Source organism: Panthera leo, chromosome A3 (genome assembly GCF_018350215.1).
Source record: "Panthera leo isolate Ple1 chromosome A3, P.leo_Ple1_pat1.1, whole genome shotgun sequence".
NCBI classification, from domain to species: domain Eukaryota; kingdom Metazoa; phylum Chordata; class Mammalia; order Carnivora; family Felidae; genus Panthera; species Panthera leo.
Window position 1 is genome coordinate 118596857 of NC_056681.1, and position 18320 is coordinate 118615176.

At 53.5% G+C, this 18320-nt stretch overlaps 1 long non-coding RNA gene across 1 annotated transcript in view; it reads left to right on the plus strand.

Moving 5' to 3' along the window:
• LOC122216528 overlaps positions 1-18320 on the plus strand; it is a 32911-nt gene that overhangs the window by 7072 nt on the left and 7519 nt on the right. Inside the window, exons 3-4 of the long non-coding RNA XR_006200948.1 lie at positions 42-99; positions 11322-11456. This is a non-coding gene — a long non-coding RNA (uncharacterized LOC122216528). The remainder of the gene's footprint in view (positions 1-41; positions 100-11321; positions 11457-18320) is intronic.

Below are 18320 nucleotides of genomic sequence, written 5' to 3' on the forward strand. Positions count from 1 at the left end.
AGTTTTAATTGAAGTAGAGCTGACATATAATCTTGTGTTAGTTTCAGGTGTACAACATAATCATTCAGTGATTACATACATCACAAAATGCTCACCTCGGTAAGTATAGTTACCACCCGTCACCATACCAAGTTATTACAGTATTATTGACTATATTCTTTGCGCTGTACTTTTTATCTCTGTGACTTCATTACTTTACAACTGGAAGTTCATACCTCTGAATCTTCTTCACCTATGTTTTTTTAAAACTTTAAAAAATTTTATTTATTTTGAGAGAGAGAGAGTGCTAGTGGGGAAGGGGCAGAGAGAGGGGGAGAGAGAATCCCAAGCAGACTCCATGCTTAGTGCAGAGCCTGACTTGGGGCTTGATCCCATGACCGTGAGATCACAAACTGAGCTGATGTCAAGAGTCGGACACTTGGGGCATCTGGGTGGCTCAGTTGGCTAAGCGGCCGACTTCGGCTCAGGTCACCATCTCACAATTCGTGGGTTCAAGCCCCACGTTGGGCTCTGTGCTGACAGCTCAGAGCCTGGAGCCTACTTCAGATTCTGTTTCTGCCCCACCCCTGCTCTTGCTCTGTCTCTCTCTCCTTCAAAAATAAATAAACATTAAAAAAAAAAAAGACACTTAACCAATTGAGCCACCCAGGGGGTCCTTAATCCTCTCACCTCCGGCAACCACCAGTTTTTTCTCTGTATTTATGAGTCTTAAACATGTAATCTTTATGAAACTAAAACACAAATAGATATGTAAGTCAATGGAAAAGCATAGAATGTTCAGAAATACACCCAAATATTTGTAGGAATCTAGTAAATAAAAGTGTGGCATTTCAAATCAGTAGGGATATCTAAAAAGTTTTGCGACAATTGGTTAGATATGTGGGAAAAAATCTGGGTTCTTAACTCTTGCCTTATACCAAAATTAATTCTAATTTGATAAAAGATTTGATTAACTAGAAAAAAATTAAACCATAAGTTTGCTAGAAGTAAACATGTGAAGCCATTTAAAAAATTGTAACGGTGTTGGCGGGGGTGGGGGGGTGGGGGGGGGGAAGGGCCTTTCTAAGTGTGATACAAAACCTTGCCTGGAGGAAAAAAAGCATAAATAAAATCAAAGATAGATGCCTCTGAAAAATATTTGCAACTCATGTCACAAAGGGTTAATTTCCTCGGCATGTAAAGAGGTCTCAGCAATCAGTGTGATAGGCATTTCTTCAAAGACAGTATATAGATGGCTAATAAGAACAGGAAAAGGTGCTCAGCCATGCTTAGCCATTAAGGAAATGCAAATCAAAACCACAGTGAGGGCGCCTGGGTGGCTCAGTCGGTTAAGCGGTTAAGTGGCTGACTCTTGGTTTTGGCTCAGGTCGTGACCTCACAGTCGAGGGATTGAGCCCCACGGCAGCCTCTGTGCTGGGCTTCCTGCTGGGTATGGAACCTGCTGAAGATTCTCTGTCTCTCCCTCTCCATCTGCCCCTCCCCCCCCCCCCTAAAAAAAAAAAAAGAGTGGAGCAGGGAGGGGAGATAACAAGTCCTGGAGAGGACTTGGAGAAACTGGGACCCTCATACATTGCTGGTGGGAATGTAAAATGGTACATCTGTTTTGGAAAACAGTTTGTTCCTCAAAATGGTGAACATAAACATAGAGTTACCGTAAGACTAAGCAATCCACTCTGAGGTATTTTTCAAAGAGAAATTAAAAGATACATCCACCTAGGGTGCCTGGGTGACTCAGTTAGTCCGGCAATCGACTGTTGATTTCAGCTCAGGTCATGATCCCAGGGTCGGGGGATCGAACCCCATATTGGGCTTGCACGAGCATGGAGCCTCCTTGGGATTTTCTCTCTCTCTCTCTCTCTCTCTCTCTCTCTCTCTCTCTCTTTCTCCCTCCCTCTGCCCGTCTCCCATGCTTGCTCGATCTCTCTCTGTCCATTACCTCTTTCTCTCCCTAAGCAAACATATGTCCACTCCAAAACTGTTACAATAACGTTCATTATTTATAATAGTCACAAAGTGGAAACAACCCAAATGTTCATCAACCGAAGAAAGAGGAATACCAACTGAGGTGTATCCCTGCAATGGAATATCATTCAACAATAAAAGGGAATGAATTTCTGACATCTGCTGCAACATGGGTGAACTTTGAAAACAATATGCTAAGTGAAAGAAGTCAGCCATATGATTCTATACGTGTGAACTAAACATCCAGCATAGGCAAAACTATGTCGAGAATAGATTAGTGGTTGCTTCAGTCCGGCAGGGGTGGTGAGGACTGGAGTTGGGGGGCAGGGACTAATAATGGGTACCCTGGGTTTCATTTTGTGAGGGAGACAAAATGTTCTAAAATCCAACGGTGGTGATGATTGCACAGCCTGCGAAGAGACTAAAACCCCTGAACTGTACGCTTTATGTAGGTGAGTTTGTGGAATGTGAATTGTTTCTTAATTAAGATGTCAACCAAAATTTAATACAAACAAGACCAGAAGCAAAAAGGAAAATGGACGTGAACATAAGCAGACAATCCATGGAAAGGGAAGTGCCTCTTAGACCCATGAAAAGAGGTTCAACTTCACTCATAAGAAGAGAAATATAAATTAAAATGATAATGAGTACCATTTTCACCTATTTGATTGGGAGATTTTTTTAAAATAATTTTTTAAGTTTATTTTTAATTATTTTGAGAAAGATATGGAGAGTGTGTTGGGGAGGGGCAGAGAGAGAGGGGGAGAGAGAGAGAATCCCAAACAGGCTCCACGCTGTAAGGGCAGAGACAGATGCGGGGCTCGAACTCATGAATTGTGAGATCATGACCTGAGCTGAAACCAAGAGCTGGATGCTTAACCGACTGAGCCACCTAAGCACACCTGGGAGAGTTTTTAAAAAAAAATGTTTATTTTTGAGAAAGGGTGCACTTGCAGGGGTGGGGCAGAGAGAGAGAGGGGGACAGAGGATCCGAAGCAGGCTCCTTGCTGACAACAGAGAGCCCGATGTGGGGCTCAAACTCATGAACTGTGAGATCATGACCTGGCTGAAGTCGGACACTTAACTGACTGAGCTACCCAGCCACCCCACGGTTGGGAGATTTTAAGCAAAGTGTGACAATGTGAAATTTATTGGCCAGACTGTAGGGAAACACGTTCACGCCAATGATGGAAATAAAGACACAGAACCTCTGAGGAAGGCTATTTGGTGACATCTATTACATTTATATAGGCACACCTGTGCCTGCACGGGACTGCCATGCACCTCTGAAGCCATCTGCCTCTAGGCTTGTCTTACATGAGAGGCCTTCGGTATTAAGCTCCTGTTATGCTGGGTTTTCTGGTGTATGAGTCCTAACTGATAATCCCAGCAATGCTACTTCAAGGAACTTATTCTAAAAGTTGTCCGATATGTGTTATAGGAGCAGAGTGGAACCACCTCAATGTCCATCAAAAGGAAAGTAGTGGGATGCCTGGGTGGCTCAGTCGGTTAAGCGTCCGACTTCGGCTCAGGTCATGATCTCGCAGTTCGTGAGTTCAAGCCCCGCATCGGGCTCTGTGCTGACAGCCCAGAGCCTGGAGCCTGCTTCCGATTCTGTGTCTCGTTTTCTCTCTGCCCCTCCCCCGCCCACACTCTGTCTCTGTCTCTGTCTCTCTCAAAAATAAATACACATGAAAACATTAAAAAAGTTAATTAAGAAAGTAGTTAAATAAGTGGTGGCACCTTTATACACCCTCCCCCAGAATGCAGCATGGCTTTACGCGGGATCGAGGATGCTCTTTATGTGCCAGTGTTCGATGACCTCCAAGATGCCTTGTTAAGTGCTCTGTGTCAGAAGTGCGACCATTTGTGTAAAGAGTGTTAAGAAATACAACCCTGTAAAGATACAGGACAATTTGTGGACTGATGTGTAGAAACCGATAACACGGGATGCCCCTGTGGCTGGGGGGCTGGGGTAAAAGACTCACTTGTCACGACACACCCTTTTGGTACCTTTTGGATTTTATACCACGTACCTTTACCTATTCAAAAGTGGTAAGCAGAACAAAGGACGCAGCACCAGGAAGATGGGGATGGGACGGTTCCTTCACACTCGAAACTACCAGGGGTGTCGGCTGCTTCCACGCCCACGGCTTCCCCAGAATACCAGGGGAGTTGGGAAGCACAGTCTTGCTGCCCGAGAGACTGGCTTCTAACTTGCTGTGTGCCTTTAGGCCGGTCACTTCCCCTCTCTGAACTTCAGCCGGACTACCTGACAACTTACGGGCCTCCCAGATCCCGGGCTCCGCACTTGCCGGAGGGCCAATGTGAGGGTCACTGCACTGCCGCTAGATGGCGCGCTGCCCCTGCCGCTGAAAGAGACGCTGTGGCTGAGGCCCACCCAGCTTTTAAAACCAATTGAGTCACCTGAGGGACTTTTTACGTCAAAAAGCAACCTCCCCGTCTTGAGCATCGTAGGGTGAGTGATTCAGAGGGGTGCCGAATGACAAAACAGAGCGGCTGAAGGCTGAGGTGGAGGATACAGTCAAGTGGCCTCAACGTGACTGTATCCTCAGTCAAGGGGGGCGGGGGGGCCTGGCTTGAGAAGGTGGCGGGACCCCAGGCCTGGCTCAAGGTTTCAGGCTCCCTGTCAGTTCAGGGATGCCTTGGCAGGGGGCAGGGAGCCTCGAAGGGCATGCGTTGTGGAATCAGGGGTGGGCGGTCTGCTGACCTTTCCGAGCCTGTGTTTCTCATCTGTAAAATGAGTGTAATAATCACAGCTACCCTACAGGGTTGATCTGACAAAGTGCTACGTGTGGTTCTCTTTCGTAGTCTCTACCCTTGACACATCAGAAGGGTCAGTAGGTATAGCTGTCATGTGGATAAAGAGTGGAAAGGCCGCTTTTACAGAGGACACCTTCTCCGGGGGATTGACATCCTGGGGATTGAGCCCCAGATGGGGCTCCTCAGAGAAAGGAGCTTCCCGGGTTTGAGGCAGCAGTCTTTCCGCACTATTTTGCAGAAGTTGCTAATCGTTGCTGGGCTCGGAAGGCATTCCCTAGCCATCTGATGTCGACGTTTCCCAGATTTTACTTTTTATGGGGACATGAGAGGGAAGTACTGCATATCTTCGCTTAAAAGCAGTTCTGTTTAAATGTTACAAAATGTAAACGCTATGGAATAAGAAGGGAGGATGGCCTTTTTAAGAAGTTTTTGGCCAAAGCCAGCATTTGAAACTGCTGGAAATCAGTAGGGCCGTTAATGTGTACTTTTTAGCGGCTCCGGGGGAAAAATGACCTTTTCTTTGCAGCAGAGATAGGCTTTAGCACGGAGGGGGCAGGCAGAAAACGTGTCAGGGGATGACAGTCTTTTCCTGGCTGAAAAAGTGACCGTGTGGGAGGGGCGTTGGCAGTGCTGGCTCCCTGGCCCAGCGGAGCATCCCCCTGTGCGATGTGCCTGGAGGAAGGGACATCCTTTTTGCCGCACAAAGGGGCTCTTTGCTCAGCCCATGAGGTTGTCCCTCCCAGGAGGGGCTCCTTTTCAGTTCTACCAAAGGCTCATCCCTGCTTGCTTTAGCCTTCAGAGGGTAGAGTGGAAACTGGTTTTCCTTTCCCCAATGGAGAGAGGCCCAAAGAGCAGCAGATCTCAGACTTTTTTTCACTTTGTTTCTTCAAAACAGTGCTTCCAGAATGTTCCTGTTAGAATGTGGATACCCAGGTCGACCACCTGGAGAGTCTCAAGGGGTGGGTCTGGTGAGTTGGTCCTGGCAGGCCTTGGGCTGCCTTAGCCCTGTGTGATGATGGGAATCTTGTGCGAGGGGCCCTGGGGCAGGGGCCAGGGGCCAGGGGACGGCACGGAATGATCCCAGAAGCAGGGGCTGGGGAGAGCCAGCTGAGGGGCCACAGAGGCCCAATCTCAGGGATGCTGGCTGAGCAGATGAAGTGGACCATTCCATCCCAAAGCAAAGAGCCACCCAGGAGCCCAGGCTGGGGGGAATGAGGGGCAGGGGAACACTGTATTTTCAGTCTGTGCTCTGCTCCTTCCCACCCTGTGACCGCGGGCAAGTTATTCAACCTCCCTGAGCCTTGGCCTCATCTGTAAAAGGGGGAGAGTGATTGCTGGCATCTGGTAGGTATTCAACAGTGACAGCTGTTCTCTTCCCTGTAATAGGTCCTTTTAACTTGGCCCATGGGTCCCTGGGGGGAGGCTTGTGTCTGCCTGTGCTGTGGGCACAGGGGATGGGGGGGGGGCAAGCCTGTGCTTCTCATAACTATGCCTATACCCACCCTTCCCCTTGCCAAGGCCCCCCCTGGGCCAGCATGGCCGGCCTTCTCTGACTCTTTGTCTCTCGGTTCAGAGCAGCTGAAGGTGCAGACTCCCATGACCACCTCCTTGGTTAGTGCCTCAGTTTCCTGATGAGTGAAATGAGACAGGTTGAGATGCCTATGGGGTTCCTTCCAACTCTGGCCAAATTTGTACAATGATTAGTTCTGCGCTACGCTAACTGAGGCAGGGAAAGGGGAGATCCACGCGGATACTTCACGACCCTGCTGTAGATGTGACCTGGGGCCCGCACTGACTCCTGACAGCCCTTAGTGCATCCTTGGTACCACGGGGCATTGTCTGGATACAGGGGTTAGATTTTTGGCCCTGGACTGACAGGAAGGAGGGGACAAGGACTCTCCACGATTGTGAAAGCCAGAGAGGTCTTTCGGCTCGAGCCTGGCTCTGCCTCTTCCCTTGTATGACTTTGGACACGTTATTTTGGCTTACTACATCGAGTCTCCCGATTTGCAAATGGAGGGGCAGAGTCAGGTGCTCCCTGTCTGGCCTTTCCGTAATGGCAGACCCGCAAGGTTGGGACGGGTTGGTCCTAAACTGAATTGTCTGTAAGTTTCCCCATGAAGGTCCATCCAGCCCTCATTGTTTCCGGGCTTGGATGTGAAAGCTTCCTCTTCCTAGGTGTTTTAGCTGTGGGATTTTGGGCAAGTCCCCCGGACTAGCTGAAGTGTGGAGACTTCATCTGCAAGGTGGGCATGACTTCAGCCGCTTCATAGGTTCGGGGTGGGGGGCAGATGAGGGGCTAACTGCAAAGTGGGAGGGCCGGGGATAATGGATTACAAGGCCCATCTGAACACCTCAGAGCAGGATGGAGTGAAAGCGGCTGCTGGTCAGTTGTTGATGCTGGAAGTGGGAATAGTAGGACAGCAGGGTGGTCCAGGCACACAGCTGGCCCCGGCCTCTTGGGAACCCGTTCAATTGCCCACCCCGACCCCTCGCCCGAAGCTGGCCCCGAGGGAGGTGTGTTCAGGGGAACTTGGCTTTCCTGAGTGTCTTCAGCTGTTGGGGGGTGGAGGAGCCAAGTGGACTTCGGGCACCTGCTCCTCGGGTCCTCAGGTCACTCCTGCAGGCCTCTGCCCCTCCTCCCTGCCCTGGAGGCAATGGCTGCCTCCGCCGCCCTGCCAGGGGTCTGATTTGTGGGCTGGAAGCTCCTGTGAAACGTGAGGCCAGGGAGAGCCAGCGAGGTTCCATCACAGGGTTTTAAAAATCTTCTCCCTTCCGGACTCTGCTGCAGGTCCTCCTTGGCCTCCCTGGCAGGGGGAGTAGCTCGTTCTTGGCTCTAGAGGCAGCAGCTGGGCATCCCAGGCCCTGCCAGCTCTTGGATCGCTGCGTGCTCCCCGCCACTCCTCTGTCTAGGCTGTGTGGAGTGGGAGCCCCCCTCCTGGGGAGCTGGTGTTTCCATCAGCCTGCACTTTGCTGCCGGGCTCGTTTTCTGGAAACTCTAAATCATACGCATTGTTGCCCTGTTCTGAAGCTTCCCCTGGCTCCCTGTTGCCTGTGGGCTAAGATACCCACTCCCGGCTGGGTGGAGGCCTCCAAGATCTTTCTTCCATTCTCCTCCCCCTCCTGTCCTTCTTCCTTCTTCCTTCCCTCCCTCTCACACTTGCACACCATCGTTTGATGCCTGTGAGGCCCCAGCGACATAACCACGGAGGCGACGGATGCAGAGCTGATCTTCTCAGCTCCACTCCCTTCCCTTCCCAAGGCAGCCTTCCCATTGTTCCAGATCCTTCCGAGAACATTCCTTTGCCTGAGCCCAGCTCAAGTTCCTGTCGCTGAAACCACAGCAGAGTGAAGACAGCAAATGTACCCATCACCCCAAGCCTTCCCTGGGCTCCCTTTTTAATGCCCCTCCTGGTGCTACCCTCTCTCATAACCATTGATCTGCTCTCTGTCCCTCTGGATTAGTTTGCACTTTCCAGACCTTTATATGAATGCAATCGTACGATGTGGGCTCTTTCTGTCTGGTGATTTGTGACCCGTCCGTGCTGCACGTAGCGCTGGCCATCGCTCTGCGTTTCTGAGTAACGAGTTGTGCTCGGCGTGGGTATTGCGGTTGGTTTATCCGGTTACCCGCTGGTGGATGTTGGGGTTGTTTCCGGTGTTTGGCTATTACAAATGCAGCCCTGAGGGGTGTGTTGATGTGGAAGGAGCACTAATCAGGGAGGCTGCAGGCCCCAGCTCTATCCCCCCACCTGCTGCCTGCACATCCCCTCTCCTGTCTGAGTTTCAGTAATGGCTTCTGCCACATAAAGAGGACGCATGGTTCCTGAGGTCCCACCAACGCTGATAGTTGGCTATCTTTACGTTTCTGCATTGTTGGAGCACTCCGTGGCCCCCTGCACACTGCTGGGCTCATGGCCAGTGAGGGCCTGGTCAGTACCTGGATGCTGCGGGCGCCTCGCCGCCTGAGCCTCACCCTGGAGCCCCGAGGGGGGAACGTCCTGTTGCTCGGCAGCTCCAGGGGCTTAGGCTAAGGGCTTTGGAATTTGAGAGGACCCCTGACTCGTGTACGAGTCCCCTGCACTGCTGGCCCAGGCTCTGCTCGGGTACTCCCAGGGACAGGAGTCTCTGCCTCACGTGGCCGCCCCACCCACTGCCCCGCCCTCTGATGCCACCGGCTCCTGGGGACAGGTGGACGGGGTGGGGTGGAGCTGGGTCTGTCCCTGCTCTCTCTCCCCCTGGCTCGCTGGCCTCCCTCCCTGCTCCCAGCAGCCTCAGCAGCGCCCTACTTAGACCCCAGGGAGGGGTCTGCCCATCTGTTCACTGTGACGGGCTGGAGGGGGTGGGGTGGCAGCAGGCTTGTATCGCGTGTGTGGTGCCAAATCTGGAAGATTAATCCCAAATCGCTCAGGACTCGGGAACAATGCAATGGTTTCCCTGCAGCCTGATGTCCCCCTGCAACTTGCTGCTCCCCCCCCCCCCCCCCCCCCCGCCCCGGTGGGTCGGGAAGCGCTGTGCTCGGGCTCACCCTGCCTTCCAGAGGCTGCCGAAGCAGGACCTGGGTCCCCAGTCACCTGGGAGGGGAACCTGGGAAGGTGAAAAGACAAAGCGGCACAACTGGCCACGGGCTGTGGCGGCTGGGCGTGGCAGGTGGAGCCACACAATCTTGGGCTCAGACCCTGGTTCTGACACTTACTGGTTGGTCGGGTGACCTTAGGCAAGTGATGTGAGAGCCCTGGCCTCCTCTCCTCACTCTGGCCTCCTCTCCTCACTCCTTCCCCTGGGTTATGATGAGGCTCTGCTAACACCTAGCCCAGCTCCTGACACACGCTTAATAAATATTCTTTGTCCCACCCACCTCAGCCCTGACTGACCTAAGGGCCTTGGATATCCGGCAGTTTCCTGTGGCAGATCTCAACTCTTGGGGCCACCTGATTGCTCTAGCGACTGCCCTCCCCTCAGGGACAGACCAGGTGCCTGAGAGAGGGGCTGGGTGTGAGCTGGGAAGCGGGCAGGAAGGGCCGCGCTCCGCTCGGGAGCTGGGGGTCAGGTGTGGAGAAGGGGGTGAAAGCTGAGCCAGGCGAGGACGCGCTTGCTATTTTCAGCAAATTCAAATCCCCGGCCCAGGTCAATGACATCCGGGAACTCAGGAACGGAGCTGATGGGACTGGAGCCCAGCCACCTGTGAGCTTTGATTAAGCAGACAATTTTAGAGCATAGATAAAAGGAAGGGGGTAAGTAGATGGAGGCAATAACAGTTCACCAAGAACATGCGGGAATAAATGTCACCGTGAATTAAGGGCCCTCTGTTTTGTCCTGTCCTCGTTGATATTTTCATCAAAGGTTTGAATAATGGCACCGAAGGCTGGATTATCAAATCTGTGGGTGGTATGGAGCTGGGGGAGAGTGGGTATAGATTTAATAGTGGAACCTGGCTTCAACACCTGGAACGCCATCAAAAGCCTGGAACAAACCAGATAAGATCTAGCAGTGCTAAGTGGGTGAGATTGTGCACTGACATTAAAAAGAGCAACCGCCGGCTTCGCGCAGGAGAGGCCTGGCTCGCCACGTACCTAACGGGCACTGACTTTTTCTCTGATTTGCTACCAGAATGCCCAGTCAAGGACAGAGTGATGTCCTCGGTCCTCCCTGGCTTGGATCAATAAGCAGGAAAGCAGGGAGAGGAGGGAGGATCACTTTAGCTGTGAGTTGTCAGCTTGGGGGAAGAATGCCGTGGTCCCCCTCCCCCAACCTGGCCAAGTGCGGCAGTGGGCTCCAGAGAGTTCCTCATACAAATTACGCTACAGGGGGAGATGGCCTCTTCTTCCCAGGTTGGGCGTCTACGGCCGAAGTGAAATTGCTGCTCTACCCTCTGCCTGTTTGAACAAGGGAGAGAATTCTGGGGAGTGGTGGCAAGGCTCACTGGGGGCCATCTCACTATCTGGCATGGTTAGGATGTGTGAATATCCCTGTGGGTCATATAGACCCTGCGAGGTGGTGCGGTCACCTCGGGATTTTTACAGCGTTCCACAAGAGTGCTGGCTGTGGGGCCAGAGGTAGCTGGGAGGGACCCCCCCCCCCCCACCCAGCAAAGGCTGGAGCTGTGGGGACATTGGGTTGCCCCTCTGTGGAACAGAACGGTGAAGGGGCTCGTCTATGCCTTCTGAAAATCCCACACAGGGCCCTGGAGGGCCAGCACTTAGAGCCGGGTCACAGGGCAGGCTTCCCTTGTCATTCAGCCCTCTTTGGCAGCCCGACTGTGGAACCACCAGAAATAGAGGGTGGCAGTGGGGGAGAAGAACGTGCCTCCTCCCCTTTCGAAGTCCTTCTGGAGCCGGAGAATATTAGCATTAAAATGGATTTGAGATTAAAGTTGTTAACTGAGCTACACTGGACTGGACTTCCTTATACCCAAGAGTGACCACAAAGCTTTGGGATTGGCCCTGGCTGTTATTTAAGAGACAGGAACAGGGGAACTCAACCTAGTGTTGCTAAGGGCCATGAAGGGAGGGAAGACAAAGCTATTTCTTCCCTGTGGCCTGCCTGGTTCACACTGTGCAATAATCCTGTTGCAGGAGCCTGGGGGCCACGGGGCTTTCAGCTGCGCCAAGAAGGCGAAAATCCTATCCCCGCAGCACCCCTTCCCGCCTTCGGTGACACGAGTTACTGCTGTCGGCGGTTCCAGGGATCGCTCAACGTCACAGTGACAAGTAAGCTCTCCGTCTCCTCCTTCTGCCATCCTCACTGTGTCCACGACGTCTCCTCTCCTGGTCACAAGATGCCTGCCGCTGTTCCGGGCATCGCACGTAGACCTGGCGAGGTCTGGTCCAAGTAGTGGCGTTTCCTCCACCGCGATTTCTTTTAGGAGGAGAAATGCCTTTCTGCCCCCACAGACTTCCCCCAAAGAGACCCTTAACCAGACTTGAGCACACTCATAACTGATCCGATCTTTGGAAAGAATGCTGGAGGTCACCGTGATTGATTTAGTCTCTAGAACTGAGGTTGGGAAAGGGTGAGCACCTGAAGAATGTCAGTCCTCTGCCATCGAGGCAGAGGGGCGCAGGGATGATTTTCGATTAGGTGACCGGTAGTACCTGCCACAGTGGCCCACACGACAAACTCCGGGGAAGGTTGGGTGGGCTGCAAGCTCTGTGTGAGCCTACGAGTCAGATGGACTCCTAGGCTGCTTTAATAAGAGAGTAGCATCCAGAGCAAGAGAGAGAGCGGTCATTGTGTCTCTGTGCTGGCTGGGCCACACGCGGTGTGTCAAGTCCCAGGGGAAGAAGTAAGTGGAAGCTCTTACAGAGAAGGGAGTGGGATGGGTGGGTGTCTAGCACACTGTCATGGGAAGTAGGGCTGAAAGAATAGGGCATTGAACCGGGAGAACACTGGGAGACACCTTTCCATATGGGGAGCCATCCTGAATCCTAGAGAGATGCCCACAACAGAGGGAATCACCTCATGTGGTTCTGGAGGGCACAGCCAGACCCAGAAGCAGTTCTTATCTCAATAGAAGGAAGACATTTATGGTCACTAGAGCTGCTGCTCAGTGAACGAAGGGGCTGCCTCAGAGGGTGAGGGTCCTGTAAATGGAGGCTCTATGACCTGCTGGGAAGCCACTGAGGCAGTTCTTGCTTTGGTAGGGAAGTTGGATTAGAGGCCTTCCAGGCATGGAGGTGCAGTGGAAAGGGCCTGAGCTTAGGAGTCAGAGGGTCCTGGATAGGCTTTGCCGCCTACTAGCTGTGTGACTTTGGGTAAATCACTTAACCTCTCTGAGTCTCACCTTTCTCATCTACCAAACTGAGGGTAACAGTACCTGCCTCACAGGGTGGTTGTAAGTTCTGTAAAGTCTGTGGCACATAGTAGATACTCAAGGATGAACGGACCCTTAATTCTTTGGAGAGAAGCTGGCAAGGACACCCGCTGTACCATACCAAAAGTGTCCTTAGAGCTTTTTCTGCCCTGGATGAGGCAGATGGAGAGGGGTTTTTTTTTTTTTTTTTAATGTTTATTTATTTTTGAGAGAGACAGAGACAGAATGTGAGTGGGTTAGGGGCAGAGAGAGAGGGAGACACAGAATCCGAAGCAGGCTCCAGGCTCTGAGCCGTCAGCACAGAGCCTGACGTGGGGCCCGAACTCACGAGCTGTGAGATCATGACCTGAGCCGAAGTCGGACACTGAACCGACTGAGCCACCCAGGCGCCCCCGGAGAGTTTTTACTATGGAGGTGAGGACAGAGCACAGCAAAGCCCAGGTCAGGCTCCCGGCCCCAGCAGCCCCTGTGGTCTCCCCAGTTGGACCCGTGCACGCTGGAAGGCTAGGGCCTCTCCAACCCCGAGGATAATTCCAAAGCAGACTCAGGGATGCGGACTTTCTTCCTGCCACTCTGATCCGGTCGTCAGACCAGAATATTCTGTAACTGGGGATGACCTGGTTACATGCTCCCTCTTTAGGGAACCAGAACTGTGGAAGAGTGTTGTTTTGGGGAGTTGGTCTGGGTCAAAGGCATGACCTTTTCCCCAGAAACCTTCGGCCCTTTCATCTGAAGGGCAGGGGTTGTTGGCTGGATATTCTGCTTCCCTCGGTCCAAAGTCTAGGGCTGTGGGCAGTGTTTGCCCAGGAAGTGGGTAAAGTGTTCATGACCCCTTGTCTCCTGGTGCTAATGGGTTCCACGAACCATGTCCACCTGGGGGCTCCCCGACCCATGGAACAGCAACTGCGTGGGACGCTCTGGGGCTGAGCAGTAGCCCCTGCCCAGCACACCTGCTGCCAAGGAGATGCCCCAGTGGTCAGCTTGGCTCTCAGATACAGAGGTCAATGTGAAACAGTCCCAGCTTTCAGGACCTTGGGTCTTTCTGAGCTTTCGTTCTGGCATCTGTAAAACGAGGATGTTAATCCTCACCTAAATCGCAGAGTCTTCCAATGATAGATGAAGAACGGAGTGAGAGAGCCTTGTAAATGGAAAATGCCAGAATGTGAATTCTTGGGAGTTCACGGCCAGAGGAGATCACTGAGGTCAGTTCCATCACAGCCCCTGGCCCAAGGGCTTGGCACCACACACACAGTCCTCCCCTGCAGCTGGGAGACGAAGGGGCAGGGGGGTGTCCTGGTGTCTGTCCAGATGTACATGCGGGAAATTTCCAGCATCAGAATGACTCAACCTCAGAGATTAGCGGCTTTCATCTGGGCCCTTACTCTGGGTGCGCGAGGAGGGAAAAGGAAAGTGAGCCCATTTGGATACTAATCCTGGCGACGTCATTATCTTGCTTCACGACCTTGAGCATCTCACTTCCTCTCTGTGAGCCAAAATCTCATCCTCTGAAAAAGAGGAGCTGGGCCAGGGATCTAGGGGAGTGTGTGGGGGTGTGGGTGTGTTTCTTTGCAATCTTCCTAGGCAGTGCCTAAGGCTGTTGTTCCAGCATCGCTGCTGCCCGGGCAAGAGGAGGGGACTGTGTCCACTGTTCACTGTTTGTTTGGGGGTCTCTCGGGAAATGGAGTCTTTCAGCCTTCAAACCTGAACCCAGCTCTGAGAGTCAGAGAGCCCCCCCCGCCCCTCCCCCCCCCCCCCCCCCCGCCACTTTATGCTTCTCAGTGGAGACAGTGAGGTGTGCCCTGGGTGGGGAGGCGGGCATGGCCAACATGGGTAGTTGCTCTTTCCTCTGGCAGCACGTCTGTCCTACAGAAGTCCTCCCCCAGCCCTGGCTTCCTGAGATAAGTTGTGGAGATGCCGGTGGGCTTGGCGGACGGGGCCATGCTGAGCCTGTAGAAAAGACTAGGCTTTAGTGGGAGGTGGGAGGACCTCAGGTAGGACCCTCAGCTCCACCGGAATCTGCCATCTTTGGAGGGTGACGTTTTTAGGTTCGTAGTATCCCCTCTCACCAAGGTTCTGAATTAGAAACGTGTCCCGAACAGCTCTGTGACTTCCGCCAAACCTTCACCGAAGCCGTGGACCACCCTGGGGAAAGGGTGCCTTGAGAGGGTGAGAGCACACACTTGTGGACCGTGGGGCCTGGGCCCGGATCCCTGCTCTGCCACTCATCCACTGCTCGATCTTGGCAAGTGAGCTGCTCCCAAGCCGACACAAGAGCGGACACAAGATTGGGAATAACCTATGTATTTTGCAAAGGTCACGGCCTCCCATTATAGAAGGGCTTATAAGCCAAACTCCTCTTGCAATTTATTGAGGAGGAAGGACCAGCCTCTCTCTTTAGGAGGCAGAGATGTCGCTAGGCCCGCATATCCCAAAACGTGCTCTGTGGAACACAGGGGGTGCGGAGATGTCGTGCAGAGGGTCTGGTGCCACCAACGAGTTTGGGCCGTGCTGGGTTAAGCACAGGTAAATGGCTGTGTTTGCCGCAGGGCTTTTCCTAACCTTTACTAAACCAAGGGGGCTCAGAAAGCTCCATGAGCGAGTGATGTGTGAGCGTTTCCTCAGATCCATTCGCCCACGGAACCCTTTTCCCACAAGGCACACCGTGGGACACGTTTGGGGAAGAGTTGTCATTGCCTGCCTCTTTCTGGGCTCCCAGGAAGATTCTGTCTCTATCTGAAGCTTACACTGAGTAACCACATCAGCGGAGCTCTTGGTATATTTATACCCCACATCCACTCTGCGGTGCTGGTTTTCTATTTTTGTTTTGCTGTACATATATTTTTTAGTGCAGGATGCCTCAGATGCGGTGGGAAGTGAGGAGGGTGGGGACGGCGTCCTGTGGAGATAGAGAGCCCACACTAGTTCCCCAGACAATTCTGGGCCCTTAGGAGCTGGGGGCCGGGGCTGGGGTGTAGTTCATCACTACCATCATTCTGATCACCCCTCGAAAGACGGGGGTGCCTGCAGCCCCTTGGGGACTCCTTTACGTTCTGATGATTTTGTCCCGGGTGAGGAAGAAAGGAGAGAAGGTGTCAGCACGTTTATGTCCTGCAATAACTGCTTCAGAAAGTAAGAGCAACCTTGTAGTGGTCACTGCTGACCTCAGAAATGACATCGTTTCTGTTGCTGCATTGAGCTTTGCTAAGAAAGACAGAGATAGGTGGGCCATGGGCAGGAAGCCCTGGGTTTTGATGAGGTGGTCTTAGGTGTGGGGGAGCCCACAGGAACTAAAGTCCCGTTCTGCCGTGGCCACCCTCAGAGCCGTGGGCCAGTGAGGGGCGTGTCCCAGGAGCCTGCCTGCAGCTGTGAGGAACAGCCAGGGGCACTGTCACGTGAAGACTGGCTGTGTCCTGCCTCCTGGGAGAGGGTGCAGGGATCACCACTTCTCTGAGCTCTGAGCCCCCAATAAATGGGTCTCTCCCTGTATATTTCAAGCGACCCAAGTGGGTAGAGATGGGGGGACTTGGAGAAGATGCCCCTAGCAACCCCCTCCCCCTTTATTTCCCTGGAGCATTTCAACCTGCAGGGAGAAAACCATTAGTGGACAGAGAAATCAATCTAGTGGGTTGTGACCAGCATTTTATAACATGAGCTAGGAGAGGAAGTATTAGAATGCCTTGGCTACGGTCGGGGTTAAGTATTATCTCATGAAAGAGACATAGGTAGGCAGGGAGGAATGCAGATAGAAATGGGGTTGTGGTGGGCAAGCTTACTGTAGGTTGTACTCGGTGACGTCTGGAAGCCTCTGGCACCAGCTGGGAGCGTGCATCTGGGGCCCAGTCCCAGGATGAGTTGCCCCTCCACACCCAGAGAGAAATAATACCCTGAAGACGGGGGCTTGTGATGTGTCCCCTTCTGGTAAAGACACTTTTGTGTCCGTCAGACCACTGAGGCCAGGATCCCCACTGGGGAAGGGAATCCCCACTCTGGCAGACAGGGAGGTGTCACCATCAGCTGGGGTGTGTCCGGCTGGACTCTGCAGGCTGTGTGAGGAGGGGCAACGGGACTCGGTGTTCCCGGTTCCGGTTCTGATCTTGGGTCTGCCACTCGCTGTTGTGTGACTCGGGGCAAGCGGCCTGCCCTCTCTGGGCTTCGGTGTACTCACGTGGAGGGGAGCACTGGACCAGGTGATTTCTCTTCTAAAGTCTTATCTTGCTCTCATAGTCATTCCCGGATGACACCGAGACAACCTGGAGACCTTGGAGGAAATTACAAAAGGGACACCAGTGTTGCCCCCAGGCTTCTTCCTAAGACCCCCGACACAAAGGGTTCAGTCAGCTTGAGGTGCATCAGCTAGGTGTGTCTGTAGACCTCGGCGGGGAAATGGCTGTTCCCTGGCACGCCAAGGGTATACGATACAGAGGCGGCTGAGCCTGAGCCTGGTCTCCATGGACAGCATTTATTAGGCGCCATTCTCATTGTGAAGACAGATAGGCAGGAGGGGCTGAAGGGAGGCCGTGGCAGCTGCAGCCTTTGGGGTCCAGGGGCTGCCCGGGGTGGGGGTGTGGGCGCGGGGGCACCCACATGTATTGCATATTCTGTGGCAGTGTGCCCAGGCATAAGGCATCGGGGAAGCAGAAAGGCTGCCTGCAGTGGGGGAGGGGGGGAGGGGGGAAGCCACTCTGGCCTTCTAGTTCCCTGGGAAAGGCCCGCTGGAGGCCGAGCAGCCTGCCATGCTCTGCTCGAGACCATTTGGCCTCCTTCCTCGCCATCTCCCTGCAACTTTGGTTGTGGCTCCCTCGGGACTGACGGGACAGGACCCCTCGAGGGCAGGGTCACACGTGGGACAGAGGCAGCCAGCACTGTCCCCCAGCCCCACACATAAACACAGAGGTCACCCCTGGGTCCTGGGCCCTCTTCTTGGCACCTGGGCGGCGAGCTCCTCCACGCTGAGACAGGACTCACACACAGGCCAGACTTCTTCTCTCTTAGGGGTTCCCAGAGGCTGGGGCGCGGCTGAGGCTGACCACCCTGTGGGACCCCCACTCCAGCATCCCTGAATACCAGGGCTGGCCTTGCTCAGCAGTGTTAGGGAGCCGCCATGGCAACGACATAGGAGGGCAGTTCTGAGTGGGGAGACGCCCCTCACCCACCTCTGATGCTGTCCTGAGACACGGTACCAGCTCCAGCTGTGGAGTCTAGGGCATCGCCTCGGTCTGCTTGCTCTGCACCTGGGTTTCTGGGTTGCAGGTGGGGTAGGTAGTGGGCACACCAGGTCCAAACTCCCTACCTGAGAGGGGCGCTCCTTGCTGCAGCCTTAATTTATCTCTAGCTACTTGGGACACAGGCACCAACACTGGCTATGAGCCAGGGATAAGGTCCCAATTGGATATGCCCGACAGTTCTCTAGTTCATTCTGCCCGATTCCCAAACCCCTAGAGCCCTTGGCTCCTGCCCTTTTTTCCATGAGCCTCAGCCCTGCTTCCCTGTTTGTCCCTGGCCCTGCCTCCCTGTTTGTAAGCGGGCAGTCTGGACACTGAGGGGGTCCTACTCGGCCTCAGGGGTCCACTCAGAGCCCCTGCCTCCTGGCCAAGTGGAGTCGAGGCTGAGTCCCAGTGCTGGCTCACGCAGTGCCTGGGTGCACCGGGCAGGAGCTCTGCTTTCAACAGTGGGCAGGGTGGTCAGGACGAAAGGGCACCAAAACTCAGAAGCAGCAGCCTGGGTTCTTGTTCTCCTGTGCCTTTTGCTGTCTGTGCCACCT